Source organism: Lathyrus oleraceus, chromosome 6 (genome assembly GCF_024323335.1).
Source record: "Lathyrus oleraceus cultivar Zhongwan6 chromosome 6, CAAS_Psat_ZW6_1.0, whole genome shotgun sequence".
In the NCBI taxonomy this organism is placed as follows: domain Eukaryota; kingdom Viridiplantae; phylum Streptophyta; class Magnoliopsida; order Fabales; family Fabaceae; genus Lathyrus; species Lathyrus oleraceus.
Window position 1 is genome coordinate 395,675,105 of NC_066584.1, and position 21,686 is coordinate 395,696,790.

The 21,686-nt window shown below is 40.7% G+C and overlaps 1 non-coding gene across 1 annotated transcript; it reads left to right on the plus strand.

Annotated features, from left to right (window-relative positions):
* Positions 1-1,452: 1,452 nt before the first annotated feature.
* On the plus strand, positions 1,453-1,524 carry TRNAE-CUC (transfer RNA glutamic acid (anticodon CUC)). Its single transcript has one exon. It is a non-coding gene; the product is annotated as a tRNA-Glu (tRNA).
* The last annotated feature ends 20,162 nt before the right edge of the window (positions 1,525-21,686 follow it).

Genomic DNA, 21,686 nt, shown 5'->3' on the forward strand with positions numbered 1-21,686 from the left:
AATGTTCTATTGCTACCACAATGTAATCAAATTGACAGGTAAGGGATCTCAATACCTTCTCCATGATTGTTTCTTCAGAAAGAGTTTCTCCACACGCTTTCATCTCATTAGTGATCAGAATCACTCTGGAGATGTATTCAGAAACTTTCTCATTATTCTTCATGTTGAGATTCTCATATTGCTTTCTCAAGGACTGAAGCTTCACCTTCTTCACTGATGCGTCACCACCATAACATCTAACCAGTGTGTCCCACGCAGCCTTTGCTGTCGTTGAATCTGCAATCTTCTCAAACACATTTACATCAACACATTGATGAATGAAGAACAATGCTTTCTGATCCTTCTTCCTTACTTCCTTCTGCGCGTTTTTCTGTTCATCCGTCGCATCTGCTGCTACCGGAACATAACCATCAGTGACAAGATCTAGAACATCTTGAGCACCGAACAGTACACGCATTTGGATCATCCAACGATTCCAGTTTTTACCGTCAAATACTGGAAGTTTGGTGTTCATGTTGCCGTTTCCGTTCATCTTTCTACCTTGCACAGTACACTCAGATTTCTCACACAGTGTTTCCCAACCCACAGAATTAAAATTCTGATCAGATTTTGTTCAAGATTCAACACGAATCTAAGAATCAAAACCAAACACACAAGACCTCACGTTCACTCGTGTTTCCCGTGTTTCCCAATGAATCCGAACCGGAGCTCTAGATACCAATTGTTGGTGCAAAGGTAGAATATATGATGAATGGGAATATTCTATTAAGAGAATGACGGCTACAAAAAGGATTAAAAGTTACAATGATTGACACCCTATTTATAAGCCTCTAACAAACTTAAATATGAATCAAATCTAATATTTAAATCTAATATCTAACAAACTTAAATATGAATCAAATCTAATATTTAAATCTAATATCTAACAAACTTAAATATGAATTAAATCTAATAATTAAATCTAATAAAAATAACATCCGAAAAATTGTATGTACATTTTTTCATAAATTAAATATTTTAAGATTAAAAAGAATAAATTAATAATAAGATTATTAAAAATAAAAAAAAATTAAATTTAATATAGATCGGATGTGAGCAAATACTAATATTCTCGGCCCCATATTAAAAATCAAAATCTTCTGCACCCGTCACCGCCTTTAATTAAATTGATTTTTTTAGTTATATTTAAGACAAATCATATTTAGATTTTTTTCCATAACAAAAGGGAATAGTAGTAGAATTCAAATTAAAATGATAAAAATATCCTAGTAAATTACAAATAATAATAGTTGATTCATTGCATATTATCTGTGTGTTTAACAGCTGTGATATAATTTTACAACTGTTAAAAGGACTAGTATAAGCTCTACTCTAGCATCATGATGGGAAAAAACATGGGAAATAATAAAGGATTATCGTTTTAAATATATATGCTGATTTCATACTCAAGCATCCGTTGTAGTCTAGTTGGTAAGGATATTCGGCTCTCACCGGAAAACCCGGGTTCAAGTCCCGGCAACGGAAATTTATCATTATTTAGATGATTTTTGGGTTTAACTCTTGTGGATTGATGTTTTTTTATGACTTAACAAATTGTTGGTCTTTTATTGGACTACACTTTCAAAACATATTCTTTATACTTAAAGACTAAATTTGATGATAAATATTTAAAATATTATATTATTATCTCCGTCTTTAAGTTATATGTCATTTTCCAAATAATAAAAAGATAAATTATAGATAATTTTACAATTTTGATGAAATATTATCTTTTATGTTTTATCATATTCTTTATTTTTTATGATTTTTTTTAAATTGTTTAAATTTTTATTTTCAATGAATTTTTTCTATTGTCTAATGGTCAATACTACTATTTCATTTTCATATTCCGGAAGAGAATCAAAGTTTGAATTTTGACAATCATATTTTTAATGTAATTAATAAAGAATAATTCTATTTTTTTGTTTTGTAAAAATAAAAATGTAAGAAATTCGTGTTAGAGTTAAATCATCAACATCAATCAAATATACATGCTCATAAAATATAACATATAATTTAGCGTAGAAATCAGATAGTCATACACACATGTATAAAATTAAAGGATCTATAAGTTGATTTTAGGAGTGTCTGGATTCATTGAAAAAATTATTGTTGGCAGTAATTTTGAAACACAAATGTTAAGAGACGGATAACCAACACTCAATGATTTATGTGGTTCTTTTTCAATCAATATTGCTAATGCCTTCAATATTTTTTATATAGAGAGAAAACATAATTAGTTTGTGTATAGTATGTTGATCATCATAGCCTATTTATAGAGTGATATGACATCCATTCATATTTAAGTTCATACTCAACAAATTAATTAATTAATTAATTTTTAAATAAAAATTAATTAATCTTTTAACTTTATTTGATCACTTATTTGCTTAAGGCACTTAATTTACTAAAATAACTAATATAATTAAAAAATATATATCCATATAATAATTATTAGAATATTAAAATAATATTTAAGTGTAAAATATTCAACAATCTTCCACTCGAACGATATATCTTAATAATTATATTATAGTTCTTTAGTCGGCATATGAATGTTATTTATCCTTAGATGTCAATTTTACAATATGGTTCACCTCATACGTCAATAATGGGACCATCATAGTTGTCATCATTGACGTATAACGTGACGGAACTCTGACAACCACCAGATCAATGCACTTGATGACATAAATCAATATTGATGAGTGACATGGAAATTTCTTGCAATGTGATATCTAAATCATGCATATTTTCAACTGGTCCTACTGAAGTCCTTAGTGAGATCAAGTTGAACTTCCTTAGGTACAACTCAAAATAAAAGTATTTGCGCATAACAAAAAAAAATTGAACATTATAATAACAATAGTACCTCATGAGTTTTTATTTTTGTAGAAAACCAAACATAACATAAAGTTTGTACCAAAGTAGAACATAGAAAATTAAGAAAAAAATCTCCCATTAATTTAAGACAATCTCAAAACCAAGACCCATACAAGCAACATACCCATGAAAAGCCTTATGTGTCAAGCCTTTGGTTAGTGAACCAAGTAACATTAAGTTTGTCCATATATGTTCTATCAAAATTTATTTCTCTTGAACTCTTTCTTTCACAACAAGATACTTGATATCAATAAATTTTGATTTTGTAGAACTCATATTATTGTTGGAGTAGAGTACAACTGCATAATTGTCACAATAAACCTTTAAGGGCTTTCATTGCTTCAACTGATGTGTAGGTCCATGACAAAGTTCCATAGCCAAATTGCATGATTTGATGCCTTAAAACAAGCCACTAACTCTGCTACCATTATGGAGGAAGCCACTAAAGTCTATTTTGAAGACTTTCAGGAGACGACTTCTCCAGCCAAGAGGAAGATGTAATAAGATGTGAAACGTCTACTATCCAGGCGTCCTACAAAATTGGAGTCAGAATGCCTAATGATATCCAAGTTATCTGACTTCTGATAAGTGAGCATGAAGTCTCTAGTTCTCTTTAGGTAGTGCATTACACAATTTTTTTGCTATACAGTCCTACATACCAAGGTTTCTTAGATATCTGCCAAGAACTTCTACAATGAATGCTAAGTCGAGATAGATACAAACTTGATCATACATAAGACTCCTCACAACTCAAGCATATGAAACCTTATGCATATTTTCTTTTTCAAGATGTGTAGTGGGGCACTGTTTGAGACTAAACTTGTCTCTTCTAACAACAAGTGTGTCTCCTAGTCTGCTATCTTTCATGGAGAATCTATCCATAATTGTATCAATATAGCCCCTCTGTAAAAATCCTAGGTAAGTAGTGACATATTGATTGTAGGATTGCTTATCAGAAATAGGATAATTGTTTGGTTCTCTAATTAACTAGGGATACACTACTAGAAAAAAGGATATTTATGACACTTGAGTTGCGGAAGTTCCCATAAAACCACCCTTATTCATGGGCTGTGATGGTTGTCACGAAAGTTAGGGTAAATGTCGCAGATTTTTTAGGCATGTTGAGTGACATAATTGCGACGGTTACCAAAGAACCACCCTCTTTACACGCCCACGACCATTAGGGGCAACTGTAACGAATACTTTGACCAATCATAATCGTTACTCTTTTATACCTTTACTTTCCATTTTTTCATTATTTTGTTTTTCCACTTTTTCACTTTTATTAATTAATTAATAATAATAATAATCGTAATTAGGATATTAATTATTAATTATTAATTATATTAATATTAAAAGTGTTTATAATAGAATAACAACATCTATACCTATTTAATAGAAATATATCATACAAATATTATAAAAACGAGAGTCATGTTTCACTTTTCGGAAACTCAAATTCTTCTTCTCTGACTAGTCGTCCACCACCCACCATTCTCCGTTTTCCGTCCCCTCTCCTCAGTTCTCATGCACTGTCCGTCGTTCTCCTCTTTATCACGACTATAGTTAGCTTATTCCTCTCTATCTCTTCTCTCAGAAATTTATGATTTCTCTCAATATTTCAACCTTTTCTTGCAAAACCCTAAAACTCACTCAAATTTGATCCCCTCTTTCTGTTGGAAATAGACCCTTTTGTGTTTAGGAAAAATGTGTGGGAATATTAGAGGCTTGAATAAAAGTTTGGTAAGTAGGAGAATTATTTATGGAAGAGAGAACTTTGTATTTTTGCTTGACTAAAAAGTGTTGGATTACATCTCTATTTATAGTACTCTAAGGAGAACTCTAGACACACTAATTCTAGAGAGTTCTCAACTCTAGATATTCAAAGAGTATTCTAGAAAATATTACAATCTTAAGAAATATCTAGATACTCTAAATACTACAAGACTTTTCTAGAAACATTATCCAATATAAACTAAGCCCAAATAACTAAGTCCAAAATCAAATAGTAAAATTAGGCCCAAATCAAGTTTAATATTTCAACATCCCCTCTTAAACTTGATTTGTGACTCCAAGCATATTCCTTAGCTTCACGAAAGTTTCCAATTTGAGTGGCTTGGTGAAAATGTCGGCAGCTTGATCTCTAGACATCACATACTTCAACTTCACCTTCTTCTTCTCGATGCATTTTCTTATGAAGTGGTAACGAGTGTCGATGTGCTTACTTCTTTCATGAAATACAGGATTCTTTGCCAAAGCAAGTGCTGATTTATTGTCAACACATATTTCGACAGGATCTTCTTGTGGCATTTTTAATTCTTTCAACAAATTCCTTAGCCAAACTGCATGACAAACACATGATGTGGCAGCAACATACTCAGCTTCACAAGTTGATAGTGTGACGATAGGTTGCTTCTTTGACATCCAAGTGAAAGCAGTATCTCCCATGAAGAACACAAAACCAGTAGTGCTTTTTCTATCATCCAAGTCTCCACTCCAATCACTATCACTATAGCCAATAATCTCATAATTATTAGAAGAGTAATAGTGCAAGCCAAAGTTTGTTGTACCTTTAATGTATCGAAGGATTCTTTTTGCCGCCTTGAAGTGAGTTGTTGTTGGAGCTTCCATGTAGCGACTTACGACTCCTACAGCATAGAGAATATTCGGCCTTGTACTTGTCAAGTAACGCAGACTTCCAACCAAACTTTTGTAAAGAGTTGGATCAACAAACTCTCCATTTTCATGCTTACTCAACTTGTTTCCACATTCCATCGGGGTGCCAACTGGATTGGCATCATCCATCTTGAACTTCTTAAGGACTTCTTTGGCATAACCTTCTTGGGTGATAAAAAATCCTTTGTCTTCTTGCTTTACTTCGATGCCGAGATAATATGCCATGAGCCCCATATCTGTCATCTCAAATTCATTTGACATGTCTTTCTTGAACTCTTCGAACATGCTTAAATTGTTCCCTGTGAAGATCAAGTCATCAACATATAAGCACACAATCAAAATATCTCCACTTTGCGCTTTAATATAGAGTGCATGCTCATATGGACACTTGATGAAGTTCTTGTCTTGAAAGTACTTGTCGATTCGAACATTCCAAGCTCTTGGTGCTTGCTTGAGTCCGTACAATGCCTTCTTCAACTTCAAGACTTTTTCTTCTTGCCCTTTTACTTCATAGCCTTGTGGTTGCTCGATATAAACTTCTTCTTCGAGAAAACCATTCAAGAAGGCCGACTTCACATCCATTTGATAGATCTTCCATTCATTTTGGGCTGCCAAAGAAATGATCAGTCTAATAGTTTCAAGACGAGCAACAGGGGCAAATACCTCATCATAGTCAATTCCTTGTCTTTGACTATATCCTTTCGCCACCAATCTTGCTTTGTATCTCTCCACGTCTCCTTTTGCATTCTTCTTCTCCTTGTACACCCATCTTACTCCGATTGCTTTGTGTCCTTGTGGAAGTGTAGTAAGTTCCCATGTGTCATTCTTCGTGATTGACTTGATTTCTTCTTCCATGGCGTCTCTCCACTTTACGTTTTCAAATGCTTCTTGATAGCTTAGAGGCTCGCAATTACCCAAAAGGCAAAACAGGTTAATGTCATTTATGTTTTCGGTTACCTCATAAAGCTCTTCAATACTCCTTAGTCGTGGTGTCCTCTCACTTGAGCTTGTTTCATCCAACCTTGGTGTCGGTGAGACCGGTGGTGTAATATTTTCTTCTATCATTGATTGTTCCATTTCGTCTTCTTCTTCAAAGTAAGGAAGAAAATCGTACCTGTCTTCTTGAAGACTCCAATCCCAATAATCTTCTTCTTCGAACTCCACGTCACGACTTATGACGATCTTTCCACTATTTGGATTATAGAGCTTGTAACCTTTGGAGCTTGAGTCGTAACCGACGAATACATACTTCTCACTTTTATCATCGAGCTTTGTTCTCCTTTCATCAGGAACGTGAGTATAGGCAATGCTTCCAAACACTTTGAGGTGAGAGATCCCAGGCTTCCTTCCACTCCATGCTTCTTGTGGTGTCTTCTCATGCACGCTTCTTGTTGGGGAACGATTTGTCAGATAAACCGTACATGCCACTGCTTCGGCCCAAAACTCTCTCGGCATCTTCTTGCTCTTAAGCATGCTTCGCACCATGTTAAGTATGGTTCGATTCTTTCTCTCTGCTACTCCATTTTGTTGTGGTGATCTTGGCACTGTTAGTGGGCGGAGGATTCCATGGTCTTCACAATATTTTTGGAACTTGTCATACCCCAAAATTTGCCCGTTGGCATTACCAAACATTTTCCAAGACCCTCTGACTTGTTCTGCAAGGCACTGATATCAAATGGACAAAAGCCCACTCACAACAGGCCCAATCCACAGGCGGCCCAAAACAGCTGGCTCGCTAGGCGAGCAGCTTCTTCGCCTAGCGAACATTGCATCATGCCACTCGCCCAGCGAAGCGTTGGATCCAGGAAAAAGCCCAGACCTAGTTTGCTCGCTAGGCGAGCAATTCCTTCGCCTAGCGAAGCTTGCGAGAATTTGAATCTTTGGACCTCATTTTAAGCCCACTAGGTCACCATTACCACTACTATAAATACCTGCTCTTCTGCCACGAAAGAAGACAGACAGAGACGGACTCACTCACCCGGAGACACTCACACAGAGATCCCGAGAAAACCCTAGCACCGAAACCCTGCTGGTCCAAAGCGTTCAGAAGGCGGAAACCCTGAAGGCCGCTTACCCGCTTACCCGCTCCGAAGCTACCGTCGCCCAACTCAATCCGGCTCGCCAATTCAAGGTTGCAACTCGATTTGCAAACAGGTTTGCCTCACTATTATCGCTTTAGTTTCTTAATTGGCATATGATTATCTTTGTGTCCTTATTTTGCATGTGGTACCACTTTAGTGTCTTAATTTGCATGTGATATCGTTTTGTACTCTCACTTGGCATATGGTACCACTTCATGTTCTTAATTTGTGGAGGGTATTATAATTGAATTCATAAACATTTTGAAGTTTTGCATGAGAATTTAAAGGTGCTTGAATATTGTGAAACTGAACCATATAATTATGTGTTGGAGGCCATAAGCCATGCTGCAGGTTGAGGTCATAATGTTCTCAAATTTCAAACCCGTGGCCGCTCGCTAGCTCATCGCTAGGCGAGCCCGCAGCGAGCCTTCGCTAGGCGAAGCAGAGGCGACCAGGCCAGGGGCTGCTTTGCCCTTTTGCTGCCCATTTCATGTTTACCTGATGATAATCCTGCATTATTTGGCTTAAATTCCTGGCTGTTATATTTATCTTATGGTGCAATTTCCAATTATATTTTATCTCGATGCTTTAATCCGTGTGTTCATGGTGTAAAGGCTAGCATACTTCCGAAGAAATAGCCGGCTAGGTACTCCGCTTTATGCATGGGAAGCTTTCATGGAGATGGATTCTAAATTGTTTCACTTTAATGTGAAGATTCATATTGATTGCCTAATTAATTTTAATGTAGTGATCCTTAATGTGTTGATTTTAATGTATCGATTTAATGCGGTATCACCATAATTACCTAATGAACTTAAAACATGGACTTTAAATAAATGATATCGGACCTCTCTTTATTACCCCACAATTTCGATATTACGGTCATGTCCCGCGAATATGGGGATATCCTTAGCAAAGACCCTTCGGTTAAATCATCATAGTCCCTCGGATGTTGCCTTCGAAAATACGATTTTGTCCCTCGATGACCCTTCGGTGTAGCCTACGGTTAAATGATGATCGTCCCTTCGAATGCTAAGGTATCCTCACTACTGTTGCCTTCAATGACCTATCAATGACCCTACGATGACCCTTCTACATCCCAAGGATAAAACTACTTACTTCTCAATAGTCAGGACAGTTTTACCCTCATAAGGATAGGAAATGCCCGGAAAGACCTCGGACAGGTATAACCTTAATTGCTCATTCATAACAAAAAAATACTTTTCACACCTCACACCTTTCAAACATCTTTTGGAAAATCATCACTTAGCATACATCCGTACTAGGATCATTGCCGAGTTATATTTTTCTAAACTACTTTCAAAAACTATACGAGATAACCACTTTGTATACATTCATGCAAGAATCATTACAAAGTTAAATTCTCATTTTCAAAACATTTTTCACACATTTCTCAACCACCTTTTTCAAACTAGAAAACATAAATGATTGAGCAATTAAGAGCCCATGGATAACCATGGATACAAAAGGTGCTAATACCTTCCCTTTGTATAAAGTACCTCCCGAACCTAAGAATTTAAAATTAAGGTCTTTCCTGTTCTTTTCCACCTTTCCTTATGGGATAAAAGAAAAGTCGGTGGCGACTCTTGCTAACCGCGACATTGCGATTAAAAATCCAATAAAGTCCAGTTCACCGTATGACAGAACTGGCGACTCTGCTGGGGACTACAAAGAGAGGTCCATCTTAAAAAAAAAATCATTTATGTTTTATTATTCCTTCTTTTAAGGGGGCTTTGAGTGAAAGATCCTACACCCGGATCTAGTGTACCTTAGGTAAGTAGCAATAGATCATCGCGACTATCCGGCGTATACTGGAATGGTCAAAATGATAGCTACGGTTAATGTGACACTTTGGTTGTCCTGATGGTCCTCATGTTATTTGAGGAAAAATTTGGCTTCCGCGTGGTGTCATCAAAGCATTAACCAGACCTTTAGAACCCTAATTGACTCATCCTAGCCATTAGAAAGTAGTGAGATAACTGGCTTCGGTTCCGACTGAGGTTGGTTGATACTCGATACTACACTCTTTGAGATTGGACTTTAGGGAAGCTTCGGTCAACCACTTGGCGTTGCACTGAAGTGGACTTAAAGAAAGGTCGATGATCTGAGATCCTTCTAGAACCCGGTTACTATTCTAGGACAGGTTGAACCAACCAAACTTCAGTGGGGTGGGTACTTACCTATGGAACTCATGCAAGCCTTAAAACCTAGGAATAATTGTTGTGTGACATGCTTGTGCTTGCATAACATCATAACATCATAACATCATCATACTAACCATTTCAAGGACTTAGGAATTTAGCTTTGCTCTGTTGAACAGGTTATGGCTTCCAGGAAGACTATCCGGATCAATCTTGTAGCAATCTCTCCTCAACTCAAGGATTTGGTGTCAGAACTCCCCGATCATGCTCAGTTCAACAAGAAACATGGTCATCTTCTCAACTTAGTTACCACTGGTTTCAAAGAAGATATGATGAGAGTCCTATTCCAGTTCTTCGATCCTAAGCATCATTGCTTCACTTTCCCAGATTATCAGTTGGTACCCACATTGGAAGAGTTTTCCAAGATGCTTGGGATACCTATCCTCGATCAAGTACCCTTCAGCGGTTTAGAAAAGATGCCAAAGGCCGAAGAAGTTGCCGCAGCTTTACACATGACAAAGTCCGACATTGAAACTAATTGGGTAACAAGAAGTGGAATTAAAGGTTTACTTGCCAAATTTCTGATAAGTAAGGCCCGAGAATTCCTAAAAGTTATGAATGTCCATGCTTTTGAAGATGTTCTAGCATTGCTAATCTATGGTTTGGTGCTATTCCCTAATCCGGACCAATTCATAGATGTGAATGCTATTAAGATATTCCTCACTCATAACCCTGTGCCTACCTTGCTTGGAGATGTCTTGCATTCCCTCCACACTCGTACCATGAAGAGGCAAGGGACTCTCATGTGCTGCATACCTCTATTGTCTAGGTGGTTTATTTCGCACCTTCCTCAATCAATCTTGAAGAATGATCAAAATCTGAAATGGTCCCAAAGGATAATGGCACTCTCTCATTTAGACATCCGTTGGTGTTCTAACCTCAGAGAAAATGTTATCATCATCGACCGTTGTGGAGAATTCCCTAATGTACCCCTCATGGGGATAAGAGGAGGTATTACTTATAATCCTACCTTAGCCCTACGTCAGTTTGGGCATGCTCGAAGAGATGGTCCACATGAAATGATTATTCTATGACAATGACTCTCAAGGTCTCCGCCAAAGGTTTGTACGAGCTTGGGGCATGGTGAAAAGAAGCAATGTAGGAAAGAAAAATTCTATTCCTATGGAGCCTTATCTCAGATGGGTGCGCGCCAGAGCTCGCGAACTTGTCATGCCATATCTTGCAGTCGGACCATTGACTGTTGAATCAGAGGCCGAAGGAGCTACTTCCCAGATCATTCCTTATCCAGATATGCCTACTGATGTTGAGGAATTGAAAAGATCCTGGACCCAGTTGAGAGAAGAGAGAGATACTTTCGAAGCTCAGTTCAATGCAGAAAGGAAGAAAGTGTTAGAGCTCACCAGTCAGCTTAATGAGGAACGAAGACTCAATGCATATCTTCGCCCGAAAAGAAGTCGCCCCTGGGAGACTTGAGCTTTGTATTTTTACTATTATTCCTTTTGTAATGAACATTGATCAAAAAAAGTAGCAATAAAACATTTCCCTCTTGTTGGGGATTTATGCGGAGTTAAATTCCAAAAGTCCTTGAAAACATTTCATACATTGCATCGCATAACATAACATTGCATAACAGGTGTTCTAAAGGACCATATTCTCACGGTCTGCCTCTTAAACAGAAAAAATGGATCTCGAACAGACTGTCAAAGATCTCCAGACTCAGAATGCTCAATTCAAGGAGATGATGCTAAGCTTGTCCAAGGGGCAGGAGGAGCTGAAGGCTCTTTTGGCTGAAAAGAAGAAGGACAAGAAAGCTGTGAGCTTCATTAACCCGGGCAGAAGGCGTAAAGGACAGGCTACGGGAATCAAATTTGGAATCCCGAATGGCCCAGAAGAGGGGGCGGAAAATGATTCAGAGGAGGAGAATGTTGATTTCTCTAACCCTGAGGATGATGATGAGGAGTATGAAAATGAACAGTACTCTCCAAGAGATGATAAGTACAAATTGCTGGAAGAACGCATGCTAGCCATGGAGGGTCAGAAGACACCTGGTCTGGATTTCGAAAGTTTGGGTCTGGTCTCCGATGTGACCATTCCTCGCAAATTCAAAATCCCCACTTTCAATAAGTACGATGGTGCGTCTTGTTCTCAGATGCATCTAAGGGCTTATGTGAGAAAGATCCAGCCGCATACCACTGATAAGAAACTGTGGATCCATTTCTTCCAAGAGAGTCTATCTGGCACTCAGTTGGAATGGTATTATCAGCTCGAGAGCTCTGACATCCGCACCTGGACTGATCTAGCAACGGCTTTCTACAAGCAGTACCAGTACAATTCTGAATTAGCACCTACTCGGCTACAGTTGCAGAATATGGCCATGGGATCTAAAGAAAGCTTCAAAGAGTATGCTCAGAAATGGAGAGATTTGGCCGGCAGGGTCAAACCCCCTATGACTGACCGAGAATTAGTAGACCTGTTCATGGGTACTCTGACTGGCCCATTCTACAGCCACCTACTGGGGAGTTCTTCATCAGGTTTCACTGAACTTATACTGACAGGTGAACGGGTGGAGAGCGGCATTCGAAGTGGAAAATTACAGGCAGCTACTTCTACAAGCAGTAAAAAGTCCTACCATGGGAAGAATGAATCGAATGTTGTGTATGGTCAAAAGAATCATAATAAGAAAATCGGTGACCATGCCATCGGAGCAGTGACGATCGCAGCCCCGCCAGCTCAAAACTTCCAGCAAAGACAAGACAGACCAAGAAGGCGGTTTACCAAGCTCAATATGACTTTAGCACAAGCACTGCAAAGTATGCTGAAGGTAAACCTAATCACTCTCAGAGGTCCTCCTGCAAATGTCAACACTGCTTCGCCTCGTTATAATCCCAATGCCAGGTGTGCATATCACTCCGATAGCCCCGGGCATGATACAAATGATTGTTGGCTGTTGAAGAATAAGATTCAGGACATGATCGATGCTGGGGAAATTGAGTTCGAGCCTCCGGAGACTCCTGATGTCATCAATGCACCTATGCCTAATCATGACAAGGCTGTTAATGCTCTCAATGACGATTCTCTCATCACTACTGTAGCGGACTTAACATCTCCTCTCCCGATCATAAAGCGGAATTTATCGCAAGCTGGTTTATTTCCAGGTTGTACTGAAGATTGCAATCTCTGCACACTTTGGCCCGAGGACTGCTTGAAATTGAAAAATGGCATTCAACGGCTGATGGACGACCGTACAATTCTCTTTGAAAGGGCTTCTAAAACGGAAAACCCTATTGAAGAAATATCTATGATTGCAAGGTCCAAAGTTCCGGTTAAGATTACCGCTCCCAGGGTACCTGTGAAGATCATTGCTGAGCCTAAGGTAGCTCCCCTGATCATTACTGCACCTGGCCCAATACCGTACTCCTCAAGCAAGGCCATTCCGTGGAATTATGGAGGTGAGGTTTACATCCATGGCGTAAAGCAAGTTGGTGACTCTGCTAATCCTAATGACATTATTGGGACTAGTAAAGTTACTCGAAGTGGAAGGATCTTCTCTCCAGAAATCTCACCCCCAGCTCCTGAGACTCGAGGAAAGGAACCAGTCAATCCTTCTCAGTCAGAGACACCTGTCGAAGATACTACTGAAGACGTTGCCAAACGAGAAATGGAAGAAGTGTTGAAAATCATCCGCAAGAGTGATTTTGATGTGGTAGAGCAGTTGGGGCACACTCCTTCCAAAATCTCGATGTTGTCCTTGTTGTTGTCTTCTGAATCTCATGCCAATGCCTTGATAAAATTCCTGAAGACTGCCCATGTACCTCAGGAGACCTCCGTCGATCAGTTCGAAAATTATGTTGCTAATCTGACTGTCGACGGTGGCCTAGGTTTTTCCAATGCCGACCTGACACCAGCGGGAAAGGACCATAATAAGGCTCTGCATATCTCCATTGAGTGCAAAGGGATCACCCTGTCTCATGTGCTGATCGATAATGGCTCTTCTTTGAATGTGTTACCAAAAACCGTGCTCGAGAAACTTGACTGCAAGAGCGTTGAACTGAAGCCTAGTGACATTGTGGTGCGGGCTTACGATGGTGCAAAGAGTGTTGTCCACGGTGAAGTTGTTCTCCCTATCAAGATAGGACCTCAAGTTTTCAACACTACCTTTTATGTAATGAACATTCGACCTGCCTACTCCTGTCTACTGGGGCGCCCTTGGATTCGTGAGGCAGGTGCCGTGGCTTCGTCCCTCCATCAAAAGCTGAGGTATCCAATAGAGGGCAAGATCGTCACTGTGTGTGGGGAGGAAGAATACATTGTCAGTAGTGTGCATACCTTCAGATACGTTGAGATGGATGGTGAATTCTTCGAGACTCCAACTCAGTCATTTGAAGTGGTTTCTCCGCCCGATCCTGTCCTTAAGCCAACTCCTTGTGTGCCCAAGGTTACTCGTGCTCCTCCTGCTATGATTTCTCTGAAAGATGCTCAAGCTGTGGTTGAAGATGGTGGCTGTACTGGCTGGGGTCAACTGATCAGCATACCCTACAAGTCTGATAAATCTGGTCTGGGATTTAGCTCTGAAAAGATGGTCAAAGATCAAATCAATGTTGTAGAAGATGCTGACAGTGATTGCGACCTGGATAGCTGGATCTACCCAACAATTGGCGACGGACTCAATAATTGGAAGGCTGAAGACACTATCCCGATCTCCTTTAGTCAGGAGTAATTGTTATTGTCTATTTAGCATTGCAAATTCTAATTGAACTTCTTAAAGCATTGTGTCTATACCCGGGGCACAATAGCTAATTTGTTAAGGGTTTTGTCATTTCATAAGCATATTTTCATATTCAATAAATCAATGGACATTTTCGCATTCAAATGTTGCGCTCTTTATTTTTCCTGTCGTCTTTCAAACAAGCTATGCTTTCTTACACACACTCACGTAACAAATTGCAGATCCGTACTCACTCTGGATCCTATTGATAATAATTCTGCTACTGTTCATTATGACTTTGAAAATCCAATCTACCAAGCCGAAGATGGAAGCGAGGAAGATTGTGAAGTCCCTGGAGAGCTTGCCAGATTGTTACTGCAAGAGGAAAGGACTATACAGCCGCATGAAGAGTCCCTCGAAATTGTAAATCTGGGTACTGAGGTAGACAGAAAAGAAGTCAAAATAGGAGCAGGATTGGAAAGCAGTGTCAAGGAAAGATTGGTTCGGATGTTGCATGACTATGTAGAGGTTTTCGCCTGGTCTTATGAAGACATGCCTGGGTTGGATACTAATATAGTGGTGCATCGGCTGCCTACGAAGGAAGACTGCCGTCCTGTCAAGCAAAAGGTTCGCCGCATGCGTCCCGAAATGTCTGAGAAAATCAAAGCCGAGGTTATGAAACAATTCAATGCCGGTTTCCTAGCCGTTACTTCCTATCCTCAATGGGTTGCTAATGTGGTGCCAGTGCCAAAGAAGGATGGTAAGGTGCGAATGTGCGTAGATTACCGAGACCTGAATAAAGCAAGTCCCAAAGACGACTTTCCACTCCCGCACATTGATGTTCTGGTAGATAACACCGCTCAACACAAAGTATTCTCATTCATGGATGGATTCTCGGGTTATAACCAGATTAAGATGGCACCTGAGGACATGGAGAAAACTACGTTTGTGACGCAATGGGGCACTTTCTGTTACAAAGTAATGCCGTTCGGTCTAAAGAACGCCGGGGCAACATACCAGCGTGCTATGGTGGTTTTGTTCCATGATATGATTCATCATGAGATAGAGGTATATGTGGATGACATGATAGCTAGATCTCATACTGAAGAAGAGCATCTCGATCATTTATACAAACTGTTCGAGAGGCTGAAGAAGTACAAGTTGAGATTGAATCCGAACAAATGCACTTTTGGAGTAAGATCCGGTAAACTCTTAGGCTTTATTGTCAGTGGTAAAGGAATTGAGGTTGACCCGGCTAAAGTGAGAGCTATTCAAGAAATGCCAATTCCCCGTACGGAGAAAGAAGTCAGAGGTTTCTTGGGACGCTTGAACCACATTGCTCGATTTATCTCCCACTTGACCGCTACCTGCAAACCCATCTTCAAATTACTGAGGAAAAATCAAGAGATGACATGGAATGATGAATGCCAAGAAGTTTTTGACAAAATCAAGAACTACCTCCAGGAACCTCCAATTCTGATACCACCAGTTGAAGGAAGACCTCTAATCATGTATTTGACCGTGTTAGAAAATTCAATGGGGTGCGTATTGGGGCAACATGACGAGTCTGGTCGAAAAGAGCATGCCATATACTACCTGAGCAAAAAGTTTACCGACTGTGAAACAAGATACTCACTGCTCGAGAGAACTTGCTGTGCTTTGGCCTGGGCTGCTCGCCGACTAAGACAGTATATGTTAAATCATACCACTTTGTTGATTTCTAGGATGGATCTTATCAAACACATGTTCGAGAAGCCCGCTCTCTCCGGAAGAATAGCGAGATGGCAGATGATCTTAACAGAGTACGATATCCAGTACACTTCCCAGAAAGCAATCAAAGGAAGCGTGCTGGCTGATCATTTGGCTCATCAAGCGGTGGATGATTACCAATCTATGAATTTTGAGTTCCCAGATGAGGATGTCATGTTTGTTGCTGATAAGGAAAAACCTAAACCAGATGAAGGACCCGAATGGGGATCCCGATGGACTATGGTCTTTGATGGATCTTCTAATGCATTGGGCCATGGTGTTGGGGTTGTACTCATTTCTCCTGGAGGTTACCATACGCCTCTCACTGCTAGACTATGTTTTCATTGTACCAATAATATGGCTGAGTATGAAGCATGTATTTTTGGACTTAAAGCTGCTATAGATTGGTGAATCAAGCTTTTGAGTGTGTACGGAGATTTGGCCTTGGTAATCAGTCAGATCAAAGGAGAATGGGATACTAAACATCCAAATCTCATCCCTTATCGAGAGCAGGTAATGACATTACTTCCATACTTTGAAGAGATTACATTTGAACATATTCCACGAGAAGAGAATCAGTTGGCAGACGCATTAGCTACCATGTCATCTATGTTCAAAGTCAGATGGGACGGTGAAGCTCCCAGGATTACCATTGAGCGACTAGATGAACCGGCATACTGTTATGAACTTAACACTGAGGGAGTACGGGAAAAACCTTGGTTCCACGACGTAAAAAGATACTTAGAAGCTCAGGAATACCCTGAAGGGGCATCCATCAAGGACAGAAAATTCCTGAGGAAGTTCTCCGCTAAATTCTTTCTGAGTAATGGAGTATTGTACAAACGTAATCATGATTCAACTTTGCTTCGCTGTGTGGATAAAAAGGAAGCGGAAAGGATTATGGAAGACATGCATGACGGTATTTTTGGGACTCATTCTAATGGACATACAATGGCCAAGAAGATTCTGAGATCAGGGTATTATTGGTCTACCATGGAAGCGGATTGCCACCATCACTCCAGAACCTGTCACAAGTGTCAGATCTATGCGGACAAAGTACATGTGCCTCCTGCTCCATTGAACGTGTTGACAGCTCCTTGGCCCTTTGCAATGTGGGGCATCGATATGATCGGAGAGATTAAACCTACGGCTTCTAATGGACATCGCTTCATTCTCGTCGCTATTGATTACTTCACAAAGTGGGTAGAGGCAGCCTCATTCGCTTCTGTCACCAAGAATGTGGTGGCACGGTTCATCAAGAATAGCCTTATTTGTCGATATGGCATCCCTGAAAGAATTATCACTGACAATGGTACCAATTTGAATAACAAGATGATTACTGAGCTCTGCACGCAGTTCAAAATAAAGCATCATAATTCTTCTCCGTACCGGCCAAAGATGAATGGCACCGTGGAGGCTGCTAATAAGAACATCAAGAAGATCATACAAAAGATGACGGTAACGTACAAAGACTGGCACGAGATGTTACCATTTGCTCTCCATGGTTATCGCACTTCAGTACGCACTTCGACGGGGGCAACTCCTTTCTCTTTAGTCTACGGAGTGGAAGCTGTTTTACCAGTGGAAGTCCAGATTCCTTCTATAAGAATCATGAAAGAGGCGGGCTTAGACGAGGATGAATGGATTCAGACTCGGCTCGACCAAATAAACTTGATTGATGAGAAGAGACTTGCGGCTGTTTGTCACGGGCAGATATACCAGAAGCGCATGACCCAAGCATTTAACAAAAGGGTCAAGAGACAGGTGTATCAGGTAGGCGACTTGGTGATCAAGCGTATCACTCTACCACAAGGTGACCCCAGAGGCAAGTGGACTCCCACATACGAAGGACCATTTGTGGTTAAGAAGGTATTCTCCGGTGGAGCCATGATACTTGCTACAATGGATGGCGAGGACTTCCCGCATCCTGTGAACGCGGACATAGTTAAAAAATACTACGCATAAAAGAGACCCGCTAGGTCGACGTACCTAGGCAAAAGTAAGGGCATCCCGGCGAACCAAAAGGGTTCGGGCAAAAGTTAGGGATAAATATATAAAGACGTATACCCGGCAAGTCGAAAACCTGAAAAGGCGGCTTGGGCAAAAAGGGGTATCCCGGTGGACTGAAAACCTGAAAAGGCGGTCCAGGCAAAAATTAGGGATTAAAGCGTATGACTATGTCCCGTTCTCTGCCACCTGCACCCAAGTTCAAGGGGCTGAACAAGCCAATCACCTCTATCCGACAGCAGGAGATGAGATGCTTGAAGACATAATGACAGTAATGGAGTCAAAATCAATAGGGCTTATTCTGCATAGCTTTCTTTTTGTTGTCTTGACAACTTCCTCTTACTAGGATTTCTGTCTCCTTGTACACAAATTGCCTGTTTATAGGCCCTCTTTCAAAATCAATACAATTTCATTTCCAAAAAGATGCTTTTGTTTTACCTTTTCTGTTTTGTTTGCGTAAACGTCCATTAATTTAACTTGAATTGACTTATGCACTTGAATATGACCCATGTTTACAAAAATGCATGCCTAAAATAGCAATAGCAATTACGACACGACTTCAGGATCGAGGAGAAGGTCTAACCACGCTTTCCAAGGAGGCTGTTACTAATTCGATTCCCCGGCAACGCCAATTATTCCCCAGAAGAGGTCGGCATCGCCCTACCGAAAGGTCATCCTTTCTATCCCCAGCCAGGCCCCGTTGGACAGAACCCGAATCCCCAGCTAAGGAAGGGCCATCAATACCAATGTCTCCGACCAGCAGACTGGGATCTATCTCCCCAGTAGAGTCCCCTGGAAGAATGTTTCAGACACCTAATGCATTCATTACATCATTTCATATTACATACCTGCATACAACGCTCATATTTACTTCATTCTGCGTCATACACTTTACATCATTTCATGATATATACATGCATACACATGCATACCAGGTTCGCGAGCATAAAACATCTCATGCATCATGACAGTGCATAAAACTAACTTTATTTTTCAGGTCAATTATCCTCCTGACATAGCCAAAACAAAGGTCCATTCAGACGGACATCCTCATCAATTACATTCAAAATTCAACTATATCCCTCAGATACTGCCTAGCGTACGGTATATTCCGAGGTGTAGTCTAGCCCCATCCCAGATATTCATTGCAAATACAGCATACACAAATACAGCCCAACGTACGGCTCATTCTGCAACTCCAATACGGTCTAACGTACGACCCATTTGGACCTCCAGCTCAGATACGATCTAGCGTACGATCCCTTCTGATCTTCAACAGCTCAAGTATGGTTTAATGGACGACCAAGTTAAACTCCCTTTCTCAGGTGCTACCTTCGGACAGGTACATTCCTGAATGGTAGTTTAGTATACGGCTACTCCCTTTCTCAGGTGCTACCTTCGGACAGGTACATTCCTGAATGGTAGTCGAGTATACGGCTACTCCCTTTCTCAGGTGCTACCTTCGGACAGGTACATTCCTGAATGGTAGTCGAGTATACGGCTACTCCCTTTCTCAGGTGCTACCTTCGGACAGGTACATTCCTGAATGGTAGTTTAGTATACGGCTACTCCCTTTCTCAGGTGCTACCTTCGGACAGGTACATTCCTGAATGGTAGTCGAGTATACGGCTACTCCCTTTCTCAGGTGCTACCTTCAGACAGGTACATTCCTGAATGGTAGTCGAGTATACGGCTACTCCCTTTCTCAGGTGCTACCTTCGGACAGGTACATTCCTGAATGGTAGTCGAGTATACGGCTACTCCCTTTCTCAGGTGCTACCTTCGGACAGGTACATTCCTGAATGGTAGTTTAGTATACGGCTACTCCCTTTCTCAGGTGCTACCTTCGGACAGGTACATTCCTGAATGGTAGTCGAGTATACGGCTACTCCCTTTCTCAGGTGCTACCTTCGGACAGGTACATTCCTGAATGGTAGTCGAGTACACGGCTACTCCCTTTTCAGCAGCTTCAGCCTAACGTACGGCTCATTCGGCAACTCAGATACGATCTAGCGTACGATCCATTCTGATCTTTCATCCCCAGCAAAGTCATCCGCCTAATGAACAGCTCACTCTGGTATTCAGACACGGTCTAACGTATGATCCTTCTGATCCCTTATCCCCAGCAGTATAGCATACTCTGACTCCCCAGCGAAGTCAACAGCATAATGGAGGGTTCACTATACGGTCTGATGTATGACCCGGTGTGACACCCATGTCTCTAGATATCGTCTAACGTACGACACAATCTTGAAATCTCCTCAGCAAGTTTCTTGGATGGCATCTTTAAGCCCATCTCCGTCAAGACAAATGGACAAGTGCAAATTTTTGGGGCATTCTAAGTGTTCAATAATCTTTCACCTCCAGACCACGAACGGCACATGCCATTCTACTCTCTCGGTTCGAGAATATTGAACAGGGGCAGCTGTCATACCCCAAAATTTGCCCGTTGGCATTACCAAACATTTTCCAAGACCCTCTGACTTGTTCTGCAAGGCACTGATATCAAATGGACAAAAGCCCACTCACAACAGGCCCAATCCACAGGGGCCCCAAACAGCTGGCTCGCTAGGCGAGCAGCTTCTTCGCCTAGCGAACATTGCATCATGCCACTCGCCCAGCGAAGCGTTGGATCCAGGAAAAAGCCCAGACCTAGTTTGCTCGCTAGGCGAGCAATTCCTTCGCCTAGCGAAGCTTGCGAGAATTTGAATCTTTGGACCTCATTTTAAGCCCACTAGGTCACCATTACCACTACTATAAATACCTGCTCTTCTGCCACGAAAGAAGACAGACAGAGACGGACTCACTCACCCGGAGACACTCACACAGAGATCCCGAGAAAACCCTAGCACCGAAACCCTGCTGGTCCAAAGCGTTCAGAAGGCGGAAACCCTGAAGGCCGCTTACCCGCTCCGAAGCTACCGTCGCCCAACTCAATCCGGCTCGCCAATTCAAGGTTGCAACTCGATTTGCAAACAGGTTTGCCTCACTATTATCGCTTTAGTTTCTTAATTGGCATATGATTATCTTTGTGTCCTTATTTTGCATGTGGTACCACTTTAGTGTCTTAATTTGCATGTGATATCGTTTTGTACTCTCACTTGGCATATGGTACCACTTCATGTTCTTAATTTGTGGAGGGTATTATAATTGAATTCATAAACATTTTGAAGTTTTGCATGAGAATTTAAAGGTGCTTGAATATTGTGAAACTGAACCATATAATTATGTGTTGGAGGCCATAAGCCATGCTGCAGGTTGAGGTCATAATGTTCTCAAATTTCAAACCCGTGGCCGCTCGCTAGCTCATCGCTAGGCGAGCCCGCAGCGAGCCTTCGCTGAGCCTTCGCTAGGCGAAGCAGA